Source organism: Poecilia reticulata, linkage group LG2 (assembly GCF_000633615.1).
Source record: "Poecilia reticulata strain Guanapo linkage group LG2, Guppy_female_1.0+MT, whole genome shotgun sequence".
NCBI lineage: Eukaryota > Metazoa > Chordata > Actinopteri > Cyprinodontiformes > Poeciliidae > Poecilia > Poecilia reticulata.
Genome location: NC_024332.1, coordinates 24844052 through 24849955, shown reverse-complemented (window position 1 = coordinate 24849955; position 5904 = coordinate 24844052). Strand labels below are relative to the sequence as shown.

Here is a 5904-nt window from a genome sequence, read left to right as displayed (position 1 = left end):
GTTTTGGCAAACTGTACCTTTGGTGTTGTGCTTCCCTCATCGCTGTCTTGTCCGCTGAGAAAAACACACAAGACAAGGAAACGTCAGGATGTTCTGGGKTAAACAAAACAATATGCCTACAAGTGWCAATTTCTCCTAAATACTTCAATGATAACGTCCGCATTCCTGGGACTGATGTCTGTTGACATTGTGTAAACTTACTTGAACGACTCCTCCACGGTGACCATCTCCACCGGGTACAGCTGGACTTCAGACAGATCATCCTGCTCTGCGCTCACTCTGAAACGCAAAGGTTAAACACCTGCCGTTTTACACCTGCCTGCTGTGGCTGCTGCTGTTTACAAAATAAAAACTATCATCAAATTCTGGAAGAAGACCGCAGGTTTCAGCAACTCAAATTTAAGACTTTMTAAGACCACTATGAAGGGAATTTAGGACCTTTATTGYGACAGAAATTTACAAAGATGTACGACTTAGCCATTAGCTCACTTCTGTTGCCAACATCCTCTAGCCAACTGGCGACTGATTTGAACTTGCTTTACTTTTGCTAGCTAACATGGGTATATTAGCAGGTAGCCACTACCTCCTTTACCACAGGTCTTAAATTTAAMAGGTGTTAAATTTTACATTTAACATCTTTTCGTGGTATATTAGCAGCCAGTTACCAGTAGTCGCTACATCCTTGGAAAAAGGGAATTACCTAGAATAAGCRAGATTAAATAGTCCTGCCATGACAAAATTTAAGGCCTATAATTAATGCTTTTGAAGCCACCTTGTTGTTTTTCAATGAACAAGACATTTCGAGGCCTTAATTTTAGACACATGAATTTAAGGCTTGTTAAGGATGTGTGGACAGCCTCTGGATGCTAAAGGGAAGTTAAATGATTCGTTAAATCAGAGGAGAACTAAACTAATCTCAGAGACTCTGAGTTGGAAGTTTATAATTCCTGTTTTCTCACCTGYTGGGGTTCTGCAGCAGCTCCACCGCCTCCTGTAGCTGGTTAATCATGTCAATATGGAGTTCTGTGCCCCCTGAGACCTTTGACCTGTCCAAAAATACAAAACGGACACATATGCAGAACATATCTGATGCAGTTGGCGAGGAACGACTGTGGGACAGAATAAATAAAACAGGTGAATCTCCTCTGAAGAACCTACGTCTGCTCTGTCTGCCAGTGTGAGTCTTCCTCTATCCTGAGGGGCTCTTCAAAGTCCGTTCGGCCCTGCGCAAACACGCAAACACACACACACACACACACACACACACACGCACACACACACACACACAGGTCAGCGCCAGCTGCACCCGTCACATGACATGCAGCCTTCGTCAGCCATTGGCCAGAATTCAGAGACGCTAGCACCGTCTCGCCCGTACAATAAGCCATCTGTTCATCTGCTCTTTAAGACACGTGATTGATTTGGTGTCATTTAATGGAAAGACTTTGGACAACTGGGAGATTTAACAAAGATAAAATGAAATAAATCACACAGGGATGTGTTGATGAGATAAATTTTATAGATATTTTGCCATAATTATGTATTTTTTTCTAATCCACTGAAAAATCAGATTTGAAGCAGTAAAAATTGGAACAAAAGCACAATTGTTGTTCAACAAAACTATTGAACAACAATTGTTCAAGATCAAAACTGGAAGTTCATTTGTTATGGATCACTAACAGTCAGATGATCAACTTAAAAAGTAAAATGTACGTCAGATGCCTTTTTTTAAATGGATTGCTAGAGATGCAAACAGCTGTGCCTTTTTCTCCACTGAATAAATGTTCTTACATTAAAAGGTTGGATCTTTCAAAATGTCTAGTGTGACATTATACTGCTGCRATAAAATATTAACTCATTGGAAGATGCAGCTCCCCTCACGTCTTCTGAGAGGAGAGCCGTTCAGTCACTACATAACTCCCAGCAGAGAACAGCATTATTGATGGAGCGAGGTCATTTCCTGCACCGCTGCTNAAGGAAGGAAGGAAGGAAGGAAGGAAGGAAGGAAGGAAGGAAGGAAGGAATGGAAGACGACAGAAAGTTTCTAAAACACACTGATGAAGATCATTACAGCAGGTCTCCATGTTTCTCTGCTGGTTCATCAAATATTGTGACCTGAAGCTCTGAGCTGCCGCCGTCACTGTGTGGAGTCACTTCCTCATTATTCACCTGAACTAAGCTTTTCATGTCAGATCCTGTGAACGACTCAAATGCTGTAAACTTCATCAGCGTCCTTCAAGCAGTTTGAGTCACATTCAGGTTAAAGTTGATTCATTTCATATGAAGCCTTCGAAATCTTTTCAACAACTAGAGGTGTTAAAGCACTCAATACAAATAAAACTAATCTTGACCTGCATCACTAAGATGCTTTCAGAGCAGCTGCATGCACACACCACAGCAATGTGGTCTCACACACACACACACACACACGCACACACACACACACACACACACACACACACACACACACACACACACACTATCTCACTTCTTCCTAGCAGTCTCACTGACACAATTAAAAATGGCTGCTGGCCATAAAGCATGCAGAGCGCTTATATAAGCGTTGCGTTCACATGCAGTCGGAGCTCGGAGCGCCGTCAGCTTGGACTTTGAGAGCAGAGTGGTCATGTGACTTGACCGCTGTAAACAGAACGGGAGGAACTCTGGGAAATCTGGGAATGTTTCTCAGAATCACCTGCTGGACGTTTTTATCACAGATTAAACGCAAATATGGCTTCCTGATTAGAAAGGCCGGCTGGTTTTAGCCTCACTGAAGGCGTTTTTAATTTTTTTTTTTATTTGCTACAAACAAAAATAAATCCTCTAACTGAGCTGAGCTCTTCAACATTTTCCCCCCAAAATTCTTGCTTAAAAAAGAAAAAAAAAATTTAATATATGATCAATACAACGGCTTAAAACGATCAAAGATCCAGACTGTGACTGAATTCAGGTTAACAAGGAGAAATGCGGATGAATACGGGCTTGAACGGCGGGAGCGTTCCTGAGCCGAGTGTAGGCGGGAGGAGAGCGTGAAACATGCTCAGCCTTTTCACAGATGCTGAATCAAAACACACACATGAAACACCCACACACACTCTGAATGATCCGCCTTCTCGCTGCCCCATTTTCTACACGCTGAAATCAAGACACTTCACTGCTGAAACTGAAGGAAGTCTAAATGTGTGCAGGTTCCCTGAACGGCCACAGGAGGGAGCCGCAGGTTTACTGCAAGGCAAGAGGATACAGCATATAGAGCTGAGTTTTTAAATAACTCCCATTATTAATATGTAATAAATCACCTAAAAATAAAACAATAAACAAACTAGTACAGTGTCTCTGACTGGAAATGTTTTTAAAGCAAAAGGAAAACGTTTGAGATTAAAAACATATCCTCAGAGTGGGGACCATAAAATGACCTCCTGGTATCCTTGCAGTGCATCATGGGACGGTTTGATATTCCCCAAAWGACGTCCAGGATACAAAATCATACTTTTGGAAAAAAGTTCCAGTGAGGTTTTACATCCAAAACAAGATGAAACTTCACTTTCCTCTGATTCTGCTTTCAGTAGGAAGAGYGTCAGGAAACACTCTGATTGGCTCCAGATAAGCTCTTACAGTAAAAACCTCTGGAGTTAAAAACACTCTGCAATAGTGTGTGTAACAATAGTTACTAAAAAAAAACATTGTGAGTGGATGACATCAGCTCTCTCTTGTTGCTACATGCTGCTTCTCCCCTCAGTGCTGCTGCTGAACAGCATTCTGGGAACCTGCTGACCTGCCTTCATTCAGCCCCTGTCAGCTGAAATGTGTGCATTACTGTGGTTTATGTTTCACTGTGAATTTTAAAAAGCTTGCTGTGAACGATGGGAGACGCAGAAAACGCCTGGAGAAAGGTGTGTGGGCTTCCAGGTCAGACGGGTGTAAGTCTGAACTTTCCTTCATTTTCTCTCCCTTCACACGTCAGCGGACAGATAAGATCTGCACAATGCCGCCCAACCGACATCAAGAGAAGAGTGTGTGTGCGTCTGGTAGGAGAAAGCGCCGCCTGGGCTAAAGGTCACGGGTTCTGCTGATCTTTCTCTCTTTCTCTTTCCGTCTGTTTGATGCAGATCTGATGGCAGAGCGGTCACATGGACCAATAGCTGTTTAGCACAACCAAATGCAGGACTAATGAGGTCAGGAGCGCCGATGATGGCGGAATGATSTCACTCTGCCAGAGGCAGGAGGCAAGTACGGAGCGTTAGTCATAATCGTATCACACAACACAGATAAACTGCTTATTATAAAACACTTGAGCGACAGAAAGCTTTAGTTCCACACTGAGCAGATCAGAGAGAGAGTAACGCAACACGGTTCAGAGCCACTTTATTAATAAGCAGTTATTTATGTTAATTAGCATTCCTCCCATGGCAACMACTCAGGTGTGCAAAACGCCTGGGTGGACCTAGCTCCGCCTTYGAGGGTGCAGCTCCTCCTCCAAGCTTCCRGTTTCCGCCTCAGAGCAGCCCTCCCTCATGAGTGGGGGAGAATTGTGACCCCCCCWCTCAGCTCCTTCAGACTAGCCAGAAGCAATTAGCAAACATCTGGTGGAACTGCACATCTGCTGAGCTCATTAAAGGAGCTACTTAACAGTGAAATGCTGGTAAAATAGTTGTTAAAGGGTTAATAGAGGAGCCATGTTGTGATGACTTTCTTAAAGAGACAGAGGCCCAATTTCAAGGTGTTCTGTCAGGAAGTAAATTTCCTTTTAAGTCATATTTTATATACACAGCATTTTGATAAGAATTGAAGGTAATAATTGATTGTGCTATAAAATGGCACAATACTGCCCTGTTAAACAGTCATCTGTTAACTTATCCCTGAGGATCAAACAGTACATGATGAGCATTCATAATCTGCAGCTAGAAAATGCTCTTGTCAGACGAGCCTGTGAACATTTCAGAATAGATTCAGGCCTGTTTGTGAGAGAAGCAGCAACAAAGAGTGAGCAACCACCTCCACAGCTCAGAGTTGCTGCCACATATTACAGCCTTTTAAGGRCCAACAGAGCAACGTGTGGCTAACCTGTTAGCACTAACACTGGCTGGGTTTATTTCCCTATAAGTCACTAGTTGGCATATTTATCCACAAAAGCCACTGAAAGGTGCTATCAACTCTGATGAGAGTATTAGATGATTTTTCATGTGGATCCTGAATGTAATCYGAGCAGAAACGCTTCTCCCCCCTTCATGACTTGAACCAAATCAGTTGACTTTCCTTGTAGCTTCTGACCGGCCCTCACAAAGACAGACAACACAAGCAGTCACTCTAAGGCGGCTGTGATCCATCTGAAACGTTGGGACCCCGTTCCAGAGGAAGTAGGATGCTCCTTCCGGGACCATTATCCAACACTTCAAATATAGCAGCTAAAAATAGACAGGCACACACAAACACACCACTCATTCATGGTGCTGATGTTACACACTCACACACACAAGATTAAAGGAGTGTCACAGTTTCCTAATATGGCCTGCAATGTCTCAGTGTGTATGTATGTGTGTGTGTGTGTGTGTGTGTGTGTGTGCGTGCGTGCGTGCGTGCGTGTGTGTGACTACTATGTTTAAGGCTTTAAAAAAAAAACCCAGCTCCTTCTGTTGCATTGACATGTACTGGAAATAAAAAACAAAAGTAAATGAAAAGTAAACATGAAATCTTGTTCTGTCAGTTTAAAAATAGTTTCTAAAGCCAACAGAGGATCGTAYCCWGAGGTGTAACAGCTTAAGGAAAATCTGTGTAAAATTATGCAGTCCGTCCAGCAGTTCTCTATTAAAATGCAAGTTTTTTTTGCGGTGTATAGAAAATGAACCCCTGAAAAATCATTTCAAAAGCTGCAGGAACCTACTTGCAAAAATTCTTTACTTACAG

At 42.7% G+C, this 5904-nt stretch overlaps 1 protein-coding gene and 1 long non-coding RNA gene across 3 annotated transcripts in view; both read right to left on the bottom strand.

Moving 5' to 3' along the window:
* Positions 1 to 1247, bottom strand: LOC108167042 (uncharacterized). Its single transcript, XR_001777456.1, has 4 exons — positions 1159 to 1247; positions 960 to 1046; positions 202 to 279; positions 1 to 54 (listed from the first exon to the last, which is right to left on the bottom strand). It is a non-coding gene; the product is annotated as an uncharacterized LOC108167042 (long non-coding RNA).
* The window catches only part of LOC103481487 (leucine-rich repeat and calponin homology domain-containing protein 1-like), a 40673-nt gene that overhangs the window by 19678 nt on the left and 15091 nt on the right, over positions 1 to 5904 (bottom strand). The window lies entirely within an intron of this gene.